Below are 15,000 nucleotides of genomic sequence, written 5' to 3'. Positions count from 1 at the left end.
CTCAAGAGAAAAATCGAAACTTTTGGAATTAATCAATGTTCAGTGTTTTTGGCCCCCCCCCTTTTTTTAGCAATCTCAATCTATAAGAAAAAATGGGGAAAAAATTCTAAAATGGATACTGAGTAAATGTGCTACAAAAAAAATTATGTTTTGGAATTAATCAAAGTTCAGTTATTTTTTTTTTATTATTTTCAATCTATAAGAGAAAATGGGGAAAATAACTAAAATGGATACTGAGTAAATGAGAAACAAAAATAAGAATATTTTTGCCAAAAAGGAAACTGAAACTAGAAAATATTCTGGGAAATTTACTTTTGTTGGAATATGTAACTTATATACTCATATGAAAGCAGTATATCATATTATGTAGACAATAACGTATGGGCAGTACGATGCAAGTAACTTACATCTCTCAGAGAAGTTTTTCTCTCTTAATTCCTTTCCTTTTGTATTCTGGTGCAAAATGCAAATTTCTGGAACACTGGTTTACATTTCACTCCATTCACTTTGCATCGTTCATCAAATTGCAACGATGGAATTGTATTAGGAATTGTATTATTATTTTTCGAATTTGTCACTAAAATGTTTAAGCAGAAGTTATCAAACTTTTGTTATTTTTATTCTATTTTTTTTTTTTTACAGAGACTGTATCACATGAATTCATATTTTTCAACTGAAACATTTTCTAGGCGCAGAACTGACGTGTTTATCCAGAGAATAACTGAAATGCAATTTTACCTTTTCATCCAATTTGGAAATAGAGTTATTTCGTGCTGTTTTTATTTACTTTTCGCTTTGAGAATGGAAGAGACACTAAGTATTGGCCAATAAAGAAGACGAACCACTTGTCGTCACCCTTTTAGTTACTTTTCATTTAAGAATATTATCAGAACGTCATCAAAATAATCAATATAACATAAAGGTGACAATATTCTTAGCCGTTTTTTTCATTTATATACTAGTAAAGCGAGCTACATTTTAATAAGCATTTAACTGAGTAGAATTCATGAATATATAAATAATCCACTTAAAAATTATACAAAATTGCTTTGATTTAAGGTCTGAAGGAAATTCGCTAGAGATATGAATGAAAGCTAGACAAAAAATTCAGATGAGTCAGTGATGGATTCTGTGAAGCCATAGTAAGGGATATAAACTATCAGTGTAATAAATTACGAAAATGAAAGCGTATCAAAGCAAAATGAAAATTTATTCGGCTAAAAGGAAGAAGTCGAATCCACGAAGTCTCTTGAATAAAAAAAAAGGAATATCCAACAGGACTGTTTTTCATTCACTCGACGTTGAAGAGATTACGTTAGCAATTTATCGAAGTGAAAAGATAGTTTATCAGGGCAGGTTCATGAGGGGAAAATCTAAAGTTCGAGAATTAATCCCCTCTGATTTTCTATTCCTCCTTGGAAGGGAAAAAGATATTTAAGACAAGGTTTGGTGAAGAGTATTAAAAACGTCGAGACTGTTAACTATTTTACTCTTGTTATCTATTGTAAATTTTAATTGGTTTATTTGTGCAATGGCGGTTAGTTTTATATATGCTTAGGCGCAGATGCGCCCTTGTTTGTATAACTGTACTATTAGGAGATGCTGAGCATAACAGGTCATTTCGTAAAGGTCAATGCTTGTTAAAAATGGTCCTAGTGGCATCATAGAGTAATTAGCCTTTTGACTGATATACAGTTTACATCAAAAGATATTACTTAGAAATTATAGTAAACACATATATTAAGTACATAACCATTAGTTTTCGTTATATATTACGATGATAGATCATAGCATATGAATTATTCACTTCTATTTATTTCGTCTTGACGATTTAATTTTAATTATTCATTTTGACTGGAACATAGTATGACTGGAATGTGTACTCAGAACTCCTTACTTAAAGAAAATTACTAAATTGCTTTAGTAAACTCACAGGCAGGATTAGTAAAGAGTATACATGCAAATTTAAATAACTTTATCCCGTTCTTTGTTGACATCTAATTTAATTAAGATATATATATATATATATATATATATATATTATATATATATATATATATATATAACTAATCTATATATATAGATATATATATATATATACAGTTATATACATATATATTATCTATATTATATATAGAATTATAAATATATACAAATTATAGATATATATATATATATATATATATATATATAGATATATATATATATATATATATATATATATATATGTATATATATACATATATATATATATATATATATATATATATATATATATATCTATATATATATATACATATATATTTATATTATATGATATACCACATCATATATATATACATATATATATATATATATATATATATATATATATATATATAATATATTATATAAATTATATATATATATATTTTATATATATATATATATATTATATATATATATATGTATATATATATATCTAATATATATATATATATATATATATATATACATACACACACACACACACACACATATATATATATATATATATATATATATATATATATATATATATATATATATATATATATATATATATGCCTTCAGTTAAGATCCCGTTATCACGATCGTAAAAAAATGACACAAGTTGCCAAACGTAATCTTTTAATTTTTGTCCCGATCGGCCAGCGAGTCTCTTGAAGCCAGTTTCACAGACTGGTATGTTATATCACCAACCTCACAAACGTAATTGGAAAAGTTATTTCCATAGCCATTTTGTCTTATGTTCTTAAAAAACGAAAAGTTTACGAGACTTCTCGAGAAGAAAGTTAATGGGATTTTTCTTTCATTCTTTTACGTCTGAGACTCGTGACCAGTGGAGTAAATGAGTCTTTTCAACGTCGGACTCATGTTTTTTTTTTTTTTTTTTTTTTTTGCAGAGTCTCTTGGTACCTCTAGTTGCGAGAGTCCAAATTTCGTATCAGCTCGCCTTTGAGAGTAATGATACTCCAATACCAATGGATTGCTTGATGCCGTATTTCGTCTTTAATTTTCGATGCCTGACGCTTTCTAGATACGATCAGTAGACACTAAATCTTTCACCTGCATTAAGGAATTAGTTAACAATCGTAGATCTGTTGACTGTCGTCAGTAATTTACTCGTTCTGTAAAATGTGACGGCAATATTGAAGTAATTTTTCAGTTGGATTTTGGTGGGAATGTATCAGAAAAGTTCCGTTGGTCATGAATTTCAGTTATGAGCTTTCCTAATGATGCTATCTAGTACATGGAAGGCTAAATATTTAAATGCAAACTCCGCTTTCTGCATTATAGCCATAATCATAGAATCCTCCCGCCACCCACAGCCCCAAAGAAAGAGGAATGAAAAGATGAGGGACAATATGGGGCGATATATAGCGCTGAATAAGTGTAGTAAAGTACTGAGCTCATACATTTCACGCACACACATAAACCAAATATTTATAGATGGTAATCGAATAAGGGACAATAAACAGCGAAGATAAGTAACAGAAAAGGTGGACTATTTCAATACCAGGTAGGGATTGAGATAATCTGACATCGATGACGAATTTGAAGTGCGTGAATTTATTATCCGTAGGACGCTTCATTACTCTTTTACCCCCACAACTTTTCATATTTCTCATTGTACTTTGGTCAATAAAGTATCCCATCCTAATTTCACAGACCCCCGGATACATAATGACCATTGCCATCGGTGTAACCACCGGAGCACGACCTGATTCCAGCCATTCTAAAAACACAAACGTGAAATTTACCCAGAAGTTGATGATCTCCCTCTTTATTTCATTCTCAAACTTTTATCGGAATACCTTTCCGCTTTCTTCGCTCCTTCGCTCGCATTCGTCTTCGGTCGCAGTGAACAACATTTGGAAGAAAAGTGAAAGGAGAAGAACTTCGCCCATTATCTTTCGGTGGCTGGCGCTGTGTGAAATTGCTCGAAAGGACCACATCTCATCACTCGCTCCCTTTTTAAAAGTTTCCTGATTTGTTTTTCTCTCTAGAGAGGGACTCTACTACCTCCGTTTGAAGTTTTGATGTTTCTACCACAAAAAGAAGAGGGTAATATCTTATCATATCTCGGTTTTCGTAACTTCACCCAATGTGAGTTTTGTGATTGTTTATCAAACCATATTTGGTTTTCGTAAATTGACCCTATGTGAGTTTTTCCGGGAACTATGTTTGTTTATCAAATCATATCTCGGTTTTCGTAACGTGACCTTATAATTATGAGTTTTTCCGGGAAGTGTGATTGTTTTTCAGATCGTATTTTGGTTTTCGTAACTCGATCCATGTGAGTTTTTTTTTATTATTTATTCATTTTTTATTTTATTTTTTGAAAATGCGAATGCTTATCAAATCATATTTTGATTTTCGTATTTTGACCCCTCAGGAGTTTTTTTTCTTTTAATGTGAATGCTTATCATACCATATTTTGGTTTTCGTAACTTGATCCCATATGCGTTTTTCTTGGAAATATAATCCCTTATCAAACCATATTTTGGTTTTCCTCAGGATATAATATGATTGCTTATCAAAACATATTTTGGTTTTCGTAAATCGCCCAATGTTAGTGTTTTTTTTGTGGTTAGGATTATTTATAAAATCATATATTTTTTTTCGCAACTCGAGCAAAGTCTGTTATATAACAGACTGCTACCTACCACAGGCAGCTAATTACCAAGTACATAATTCGTTGCTTACGTTAATAAAGGGCCAAACTTCATTCCAATCCTTTACAGCAAATAAAACTCCGATCGTGCCACCGATGCGTCGAGTTTCATAAACACTATTCGATATTCAGAGAAGTCTAAATGTGTTTTTCTGAAGAGTGTGAGTGAGCGAGCTATCGAGAGAGAGAGAGAGAGAGAGAGAGAGAGAGAGAGAGCTTAAGTGGTGGATGGATAGTTAACGAGTGGTTTGCTTGTTGGGTGATCGTCTGGGTTGTCTGCTGACGCGGTTGCAGGGTCAGTCAGATTTATTTTCTAGTGTTCTAAACGGTTTCCGTTAGTACAACTCATGGCCGACTGAAGTTTTTTGTTTTTATTTTAAAAGAACCAGCGGACAAATTTCTTGAATCAGAGAAAGCTTGTTCTCTACCAGACTAACTACAATTCAGCCGTTGTTAAGGCAGGCGTAATTGGGAGTAGTTTTACTGGATTTATAACACTTGTTTTGTTGGCTTCAAGTATAGGTTACTTAACTAGGTGAATTCTCTCTCTCTCTCTCTCTCTCTCTCTCTCTCTCTCTCTCTCTCTCTCTCTCTCTCTCTCTCTCTCTCTCTCCATATATTACGTTAACTTTATGCACTGATCTTTCTTCAATGATGTTGACACTTTCTACAAATTCTAATTCATGACGCAATACCTGTTTGTTTCAGATAAGCCAAGGATGCATGCATTCACACACACCCACACACACACACATCATATATCATATGTGTGTGTGTATGTAAGTTCAGTGCCTCTCTTCGTAACATGTATATACCTACGTAACGCTCTCAAGTCCTCGATATATGTTAATTTCCCCCGATACTTGATATCCGTAGATTCACCTCCAGCTCCGGCTGAATAATACATGAGGCGTGATATAATTACGGTCTTCCCACTCATTCAGTCAAAAAAAAAAGAGAATATTTATCCATTTAAACACTCCATCTTCATACCCCCATTAGCCTGACATCATCCCTTAGTTTATACTGAAAATAAACGTAAGAATAAAGCACATCTCAAAGACATAATCTCACGAAAGAGAGAAGAGTGACCAACACATATAAACCTGTACCCGCACCTCCTCGTCCGCCATATATCTGTCAACGCCAAACTGGGAAGGCGGGCGCGGGGGGGGATGGGGGGGGGGGGGGGGGGGGGGGGGAGGGTATTATTGCCGGCATTAACGATTCTCTGGGTTCCCATAAATTCCTGGGGCTAAGGTTATTAGGACAGGGAGATAATACTTACCTTGGGGCTTGTAGGACGTCAGAGCCTGAAGGCTTTGTCGTTTATTTTGCCTTATCTTTTTTTTCTTTTTTTTTTTGTCAATTTTTTCAGTCCCCCAACAGTTATTCTTTCTAATACGGCTGCACTGTGTCTTCCAATATTTCAGGAATAGGCCTAGAGGCTTGTTCAAAGAAGTGAAATTCAGAGAGAGAGAGAGAGAGAGAGAGAGAGAGAGAGAGAGAGAATGAATGATATTAAAATAATTATAGTTTCTGTATCTATCTATCTATCTATCTATCTATCTATCTATCTAGAGAGAGGAGAGAGAATTGAAAATAATTATCAAAATAATTATAGCAAGAAGAGAGAGAGAGAGAGAGAGAGAGAGAAGAGAATCAAAATTAATTATCAGATAATAATTATAGCGAGAGAGAGAGAGAGAGAGAGAGAGAGAGAGAGAGAGAGAAAAGTTTATATATCAAGATAATTATAGTTCCCGTGCCCATCACTATCTATATATAGATTTGAGAGAGAGAGAGAGAGAGAGAGAGAGAGAGAGAGAGAGAGAGAGAGAGAGAGTAAGTTAATCTATCAAGATAATTATAGTTCCCGTGCCCATCTCTTTATTCATCTATATATAAATTTGAGAGAGAGAGAGAGAGAGAGAGAGAGAGAGAGAGAGAGAGAGAGAGAGAGAGAGTAGGCGTTTCTTTCCAAAAGACCAAAGAACAAGGCTGAAAATTCTGATAATGGAGGCAGTTTCCTCTTCAAAGAACTATTCCTTTGGGTCCAAAAATTCGTGGTTTTGTTGAAGATTGAATTTTCTGAACTTTTTTATTTTCCTTTTTAGTAATAAAGTAATAACGATGTTGATATATGAAAATAGGTTATTAAGCAAGTATTACTTTATTTAGTAATTTTTATTTATTCATTCATTTGTTTTATTATTTATCTATTTATTTTCTCCTTTTGCTGATTTTAAAATCAAATATTTAAGGCAAGGAATTAAGTGTAATATCACGACGATAGCAATAAAGTAATAAAGTTGTTGGTAAACAAAAATAGGTTATTAAGCAGAAAATATTGTTTTTCTGATTTTAAAATTGAAATATTTAGGGAAGGGCATTGATTAAAGAAAAATGTCTTCAAAAAAGAAATATATATATATATATATATATATATATATATATATATACTATATATATATATATATATATATATATATATATGAATTAAACCGACAAAAATAATTGATTCCCTTAGTTTTTCATTTCCTTCTATTGCTTTAAACGTGAAAAACTGAGGCGGAGTGAATCATACAAAAAACTTCAAAACTATTACATTGCACTCGGATTGAGACATTGAAGGTCATATCACAGACATACTAATTATTCAATCAATAATAACTAAAAAGTTAATTACGGCAAAACAAGAATTACAGAACATTTTTTTATGACTTTTTTCCTGTCGCCCTATTATCCATTTCATCTCGTTACGCCACATTGAAAAACTGAGATAGAGACAGGGAGAGAAAGAGAGAGAGAGAGAAACACCAAAATTTTAACAATGCACTCAAAGAGCGCAAAATCTTCTGTCACCGAGCGCGACGCTCGTGGATAAGTTGTCCTAATTCGAAAGATGATTACACAGCAAAGCGACCTCCCTCGTCCCTCATAAATTTCCTCGAAGAGGTAATTAGGACTCGGGTTAGCAATCCGTCGCTTAAAACGAAGTTCTTTCGTGTTGCATTTCGTAATCCAAAGTGGCCTCGGACGGGTCGGTCGTCGTACGTGCATGATTTAGAGAGAGAGAGAGAGAGAGAGAGAGAGGAGAGAAGGCAGGTGGTAAACCACTTGAAAGGCGATTAATCAATTGGTATTAATCAACTGGCATATCACCATTAATTCCTAATGTATTTCAAAGCCGCAGACCTGAGACTCCATTGATCAACGCTGGATAAGTTACGTGGAATCTATTTCCTTAGTCCCTTCTCCTCTCCTTCCAGACCTTTAATTTCTCTCAAGTTGACCTGGATGGCTTCCAAGTAGCATATAGGTGCACTCGTTTAAGATAAAAATTGGTTTTATTGCGTCCTGAAGGGGCGGGTGTCATTTTTTGGGGGGTTCCTATGAATTTTTTTTTCTCCAGATTTTTTCCAATATCTTTAGGCTTAAACCCAATAATGGGATATATGGTTGTCCGTGGCACTGGCCTACATATGACAAGAACAGATTCTCTCTCTCTCTCTCTCTCTCTCTCTCTCTCTCTCTCTCTCTCTCTCTCTCTCTCTCTCTCTAAATTCCACATAACTTATCCAGCGTTGATCAATGGAGTCTCGGATCTGGGTCTCTGAAATACATTAGAAATTAATTATGATAGGCCAGCTGATTAATACCAATTGATTAATTACCTTTTAAGTGTAGTTCATCTCTCTCTCTCTCTCTCTGTCTCTCTCTGTCTCTCTCTGTCTCTCTGTCTCTCTCTCTCTCTCTACATTATTTCTTTTTCTTAAGCTGTTTTCATTCTAAATCATCTACACTTTTAGCTACAGACAACACTTTCTTTCTAAATTATTAGGTTAATCAGTATTTTGACAAATGAATGAAAATAATTTTTAACATATTCAAATGAAGTGAGCTGTGATTGTCATTCAATAATCGTGATATATAAAATGGCATTTAATCCCATTATCAAATGATTTAATTCTTACTAAGATCATTCTTGACTAGTGATGAAGAATGGTAGAATGTTGTTATAACAGAAATATGATCATATTTTCGAAATGCTGAAACCAAATTTGATGGCTACTTTATTTGTTTTTCTATGGACATGTAGGTCGTTAGATCCTATGTTATATATATGTATGGTATATATATATATATATATATATATATATATATATATATATATATATATATATATATATATGTAAATATATGTATATATATATGTATATATATATATATATATATATATATATATATATATATATAGTATATATATATATATATATATATACAATTAAGAAGACAAATCGATATTCCTTTATTTTATTTTGTCCAGTTTCATTCCAATATATTGTCAACGATATTATACGCATAAATCCAATGGAAAATTTACTAAGTTACCCATAATATTTCTCATAAGGGTATTATGCCTTTTATATCAAATAAAACTATTTTAATTTCTTAGCTGAAAATAAATTTTGATAAGAGGGTAATCTACAGTGACTAGCATAGATAACTTTGTTATGTTATAATTTTTTTGCGTTTCATTTGTACTTCCAATTCATCACTGACTACATTTTCTAATCATCTCCTTATGCAAAAACGTATATTCATTGTTATCAATCATATTCGCGACGCATCATTTGCCGCGCTTTGTTTTTGTTTTATATTGTCGTAACCTGAAATAACGACTTAAACACATAAGCAAGAATGCGAGAGTTATATAGATGATATGTCACGGGGAAATGAACCATTACGCGCAGTTACCAGTCCCCTGTTAGCATAAATTTCGGTTGAAAGTAATTAGGCGAAGACGCTACTCATTATTCTTGTTGACAAAGTGAGAACCCAAGCGTCAGTAATGTTTGTCTCCGGCAATAACCTCTTGAAGCAGGTACAATGAATAATTATTGTACGCGAATGCAGTTCTTAGGGATGCTGATGAGAGAGAGAGAGAGAGAGAGAGAGAGAGAGAGAGAGAGAGAGAGAGAGAGAGAGATTCCTTCTAGATTCAGTTGTGATAAGTATTTATGTGGAGAGAGAGATAGAGCTAGAGATAGAGATAGATAAATTGATTGAGAGATAGATAGACAGATAAGATAGATAGATAGATAGATAGAGAGAAAAAGAGAGATTCAGTTATGATAAGTATTTATGTGGAGAGAGAGAGAGAGAGAGAGAGAGAGAGAGAGAGAGAGAGAGAGAGAGAGAGAGAGAGAGAGTCAGTCGCTCAGCTCGACTTAATTTCACTTTGTAGAACATTTTCTAACTCATGGAAGAATGTTAAGTCCTTTAATACTTTAATACCTTAACTGAGCATCTTGCAGCACTGTACAAACTTATACAAAATTACGTTTCAAAAACGAGACTTGATCACTTACTATTCCAATAAATATGTATATATATACGTGTACACACACACACACACACACATATATCTATATATATATATATATATATATATATATATATATATATATATAGATATATAAATATATATATATATATATATATATATATATATATATATATATATATATATATATATATATATATATATATATATATTACACCCTTTTATCAAAACTACACAGATTGGTAACCCTTACCTGTTGTCAATGGTGCCCTCTGTCTGCAAACATGTCATTAGGCTATTAAGATCACGTAAATACAAAAATATACTATTTATTACCCAAAGCAGATGAATATAAAACAGAACAAAATGATTAATAAGTCATAGTTGATAAAAAACCCAAATCTGCCACCAAGAAAACTGTAGTAAGTTATCATTCTACCCTCCTGGCTAAGAATCACTCCCAGCACCCAGAATGTCAATCGTTTCATTGTATCAGTCAGGATAGAGAATCCCGTCTCTAATATCATGGAATAGAGCCCATCTGTAATAAAGATGCATAAGATAAAAGATACACTTCACACATCACTCTTTTCAAAAGTAATCTTAAGTAAAAGAATGTATTTCACACTTCTCTCTCTTTTCAAAAGTAATCTTAATTAAAAGAATGTATTTCACACTTCTCTCTCTTTTCAAAGGTAACGGTTTTCTAAGTCCTACAAAATATGTGCCATACCTTTAAGATGGGGTTTTTCTCCCGACACCTGGCGTGTACCAAACCGACCTCTTTCTTCTCACAAAAGGAATGTGCCTCTCGCAAGTGCCTTGGTCGATTAGACCTGTAACATCCGTACAAATGAATGTACATACTTAACACACCCCAAACTGCCTTGACGACAGGACAAGCAGTCTCCAGATTAAAATGCTTACGTATCAGATTCTTTCATTCAAGAAGGCTACCCCTACAGCTCAATCTGTCTCCAAGCAAGACATGATATGTAATTCACTAACATTACACACTCGTAAGATATATATATGCATATATATATATATATATATATATACATATATATATATATATATAGATATATATATATATATATATATATATATTATATATATATATATATATATATATACATACTGTACATTTACTGGAATGTACATATGTATTTGATATATGTATATGTGTACGTTTGTATAATATATGTATGTATGTATGTCTATACATATACATACTATATATATATATATATATATATATATATATATATATATATATATATATATATATATATATATATATATATATATACTATATACACAGGTATAAGCCACGAGAAAAAATAAACAATGGTGTTTTCGCATGATCTTTCGACGTACAAACGTCCTTTACTTAGCAGATGAATTGACTTATATGAGGAAATTGACAATACAAGAAAGGCCGTATAACTGACAGATAGGGATTATTAAGAGATTATTACCTAGAATCCGACACACCTGGAAGATGAGTAACCTTCCCAAACAAGCATAAACATGGATACAATTAAAAAAAAAACATAAAGATTAAGTCAAATCTCCTCAGACACAAGGACAAGACAATTAATGGATTATTATAGGTGACATCTATTCAGAACTTTGGTAAACAAAAAAATATTCACAATACATATTCACAATATATATTAAACATACATATAAAACGAAGATATCTCTAAGGCAACTAATTTTTATTTAAGCCTATACAGGCGGTCCCCGGGTTACGACGGTTCCGGCTTACGACGTTCCGAGGTTACGACGCTTTTTCTTAAATATTCAATGGAAAATCGGAGAAGGGAGAAACTAACACCGAAATAGGCCGTTCTTTAGGCTTGAGCAGGACCACGGTGGTAACCATTGTGAAGGACAAGGAACGTATTCTGAAGCATGTTAAGGATGCTGCACCGATGAAGTCAACGGTGATAAACGAGAAGCAACGTAGCCAGAGCATTGTTGAAATGGAGAAATTGCTCATGATCTGGCTGGAGGACCAGAACCAGCGACGTGTTCCGGTGAGCTTAAGTGTGATCCAGGAGAAGGCTAGAGCACTGCATGAGGCAGTAGTGAAAAAGTTTGGCGAAGGCAGTGCTGGTGGTGAATTTTCCGCGAGTAGAGGTTGGTTTAACCGTTTTAAGGCTCGTGCAAATTTGCATAATGTGAAGCTGCAAGGTGAAGCTGCTAGTGCTGATAGCGAAGCAGCAGAAAATTTTCCAGGTGGTTTGGCTGAGATAATTAAGGAGGTGGTTTAACGGCTGACCAAGTCTTTAATGTGGATGGAGACTGGATTATTTTGGAAAAGAATGCCAAATCGAACGTACCTTTCCAAGGAGGAGAAGTCAGCACCTGGCCATAAAGCTGGAAAGGAGCGACTGACTTTGCTGTTTGGGTCCAATGCAAGTGGCGATTTGAAACTGAAGCCCTTGCTGGTGTATTTGGCCGAGAATCCCAGGCATTCAAGGGCATTTCAAGAGTCAACTCCTGTGATTTGGAAATCAAACAAGAAGGCTTGGGTTACCTTGATGGTCTTCGAAGATTGGTTCAATGACCATTTCGTGCCAGCAGTGGAGCGGTATTTGACTTCGAAGGGTCTGCCTTTTAAGGCCCTCTTAGTCCTGGACAATGCCCTGTACCACCCTTCAAATTTGAGCGACATGCACCCTAATGTGAAAGGTGGGGTGTACCTCCCACCCAATACCACATCGCTGATACAGCCAATGGACCAGGGAGCTAATTTCAAGGCTTACTACCTTAGAAGGACCATACGTTTTGCTTTGAGGGCCATAGAAGCTAACAAGGAGTTGACACTGAAGCAATTCTGGAAGGGCTACAACATTGCTGATGCAGTGAAAAATATTGCAAGTGCTTGGGACGAGGTGAAGACGACCACTTTAAATGGGGCCTGGAAGAAACTGTGTCCACAGTTTGTGCACAGTTTTGAAGGCTTTGACCAGGCAGAAGACGTCGAGACTGTGACGAGGAAGATCGTAGGGCTAAGCAAGAGGCTGAAACTAGATCTTGAACCTGATGATGTAACAGAGCTGCTGGCTTCCCATGGAGAGGAATTGTCTGCAGAGGACTTACTTGAACTTGAACAACAAATGATTGAGGAAGAGGAGGCGGCACCAGAGCCAAAACCCAGGTCATTAACTGTGAAAGGCTTGTCAGAGGGTTTTACTCATCTGGAGAGATCCTTGGCTTCTTTTGAGGCAGAAGACCCTAACGTTGCTAGGTTTGACAAAATAAAAGTGGGGAATGTTAGATTAGTAACTTTCTACAAGGAGACCCTGAAGGAGAAGCAGACGAAGAGAAGTGTGCAGTCCAGGCTTGACACTTTCTTTCACAAGTCTCCAGTACCACCACCTCCCACTCCTAGTCCTGGTAAGGAATTCTGAACTGTTTTACTAATTTATGTGTTTACATAGTGTACATATTAAAATGTGTTAATTTTTTAATGTAACAACTAAATGTAAGAGTAAATTGTAACTTCATTAATTTTCATCATTTGTAATTTTATTGCAGAAGTGGTGACAGTTCCAGATCCCCCTGTACTACCTGTGACAGTTCCAGATCTCCCTGTACTACCTGTGACAGTTCCAGATCTCCCTGTACTACCTGTGACAGTTCCAGATCCCCCTGTACCTGGACCCTCTGTAGCAGCCCGCCCACCTGTACGTGTACAATCAGGTAAGCAATTCATTTTTCTCATTTCATGTTGGAAATTGTTTACACCCTACATACATACGTACACTAACTTACATAGTGGTACAATGTGTTTGATGTTGCATAACCTTATTATTTTTTTTTTTCATTTCAGACCCTTTGATAGTGACAGCGACCCAGATGACCCTGAGCCGTTCCATGGTTTTGATGCCTCGCCCTATTCATCAGGTAAGGAATCCTTACAAATTTGTATAAAATGTTTTATAAATTGCTAATAGAAATTTTATTAAAAGTGTACATATGCTACAATTACATCCACCTTATATATTTATGTACCCTATCATTCTTTCCAGATCTAGATGTTCCCTCATCAGTTGATACGAGTAGTATCACCTCCTCTCCCCATTCCTTCAGTAAAAGAATTCCTTCATTTTCGATATTGGTACATACGTATTACCAAACTACATATGTCAAACAGTACATGTGCAGTAGTTACAGTAGTAACTCTATCATTTTATATATTTTTTATCATTCCAGACTCCCAAGCACCTGCCCATCCTACTCCATAGCCCAGCCACCCACTCATCTACCATATGCCCATCCCAGTAAGCAAGCCAACCACTAGAATTTGGTAAGGACATTTTTTTTTATAATGTTTTAATATTACATATGTAATAACCATGTTATGTATGTAACATACATACTATAATCATATGTATTACATTATCATTCCAGACTGGCATGCACCTGTGACTTACATAAACCAGACCTCTACATAGCCTACATGTCTTCATTTTGCTGAAGGTAAGGAATTCTCAGTTGTGTTTAATGTTTGCATACGTACAATAAATTTTGTACACCTAAGTGGTTACATACTGTCCTTTAATATTAATTCTTCATTCCAGACTGCCCATCATCCTAGCCTGTTATCTGTGATAAAGCACACTGAAGTTAGGTTTGGAATGCATCCTTATCATGAATGCTCTACACCTCCACCTCCATCTCCCACAACCTAGGTAACAGCTTTGAGACTCACTAAAAGTTGGTAAGTTATGTAAGGAATTCTAAATTAAGTTTTATACTACATGTTATATGTGATATTAAAACACTGTATGGTGCATATTACTGTATGTAACTTACTCTGCATAGAGAATTTACTGACAAAATTATTTTTTGTACATTCCAGAGTCCCCTGAATGATGTAGGCTATGGGGCCACATAAGACTTTGTCCATCCAGGGTTACATTGAACGACAACTTTA

General features: G+C 34.3%; 1 long non-coding RNA gene across 1 annotated transcript in view; it reads left to right on the top strand.

Annotated features, from left to right (window-relative positions):
- Window positions 1-14,473: 14,473 nt before the first annotated feature.
- The window catches only part of LOC135219271 (uncharacterized), a 1,682-nt gene continuing 1,155 nt past the window's right edge, over window positions 14,474-15,000 (top strand). The window contains exons 1-3 of the long non-coding RNA XR_010315448.1: window positions 14,474-14,543; window positions 14,645-14,784; window positions 14,926-15,000. The exon at window positions 14,926-15,000 is cut by the window's right edge and continues 8 nt beyond it. This is a non-coding gene — a long non-coding RNA (uncharacterized LOC135219271). The remainder of the gene's footprint in view (window positions 14,544-14,644; window positions 14,785-14,925) is intronic.

Source organism: Macrobrachium nipponense, chromosome 11 (assembly GCF_015104395.2).
Source record: "Macrobrachium nipponense isolate FS-2020 chromosome 11, ASM1510439v2, whole genome shotgun sequence".
Taxonomy (NCBI): Eukaryota; Metazoa; Arthropoda; class Malacostraca; order Decapoda; family Palaemonidae; genus Macrobrachium; species Macrobrachium nipponense.
This window is presented reverse-complemented; position numbering and strand designations above follow the sequence as displayed.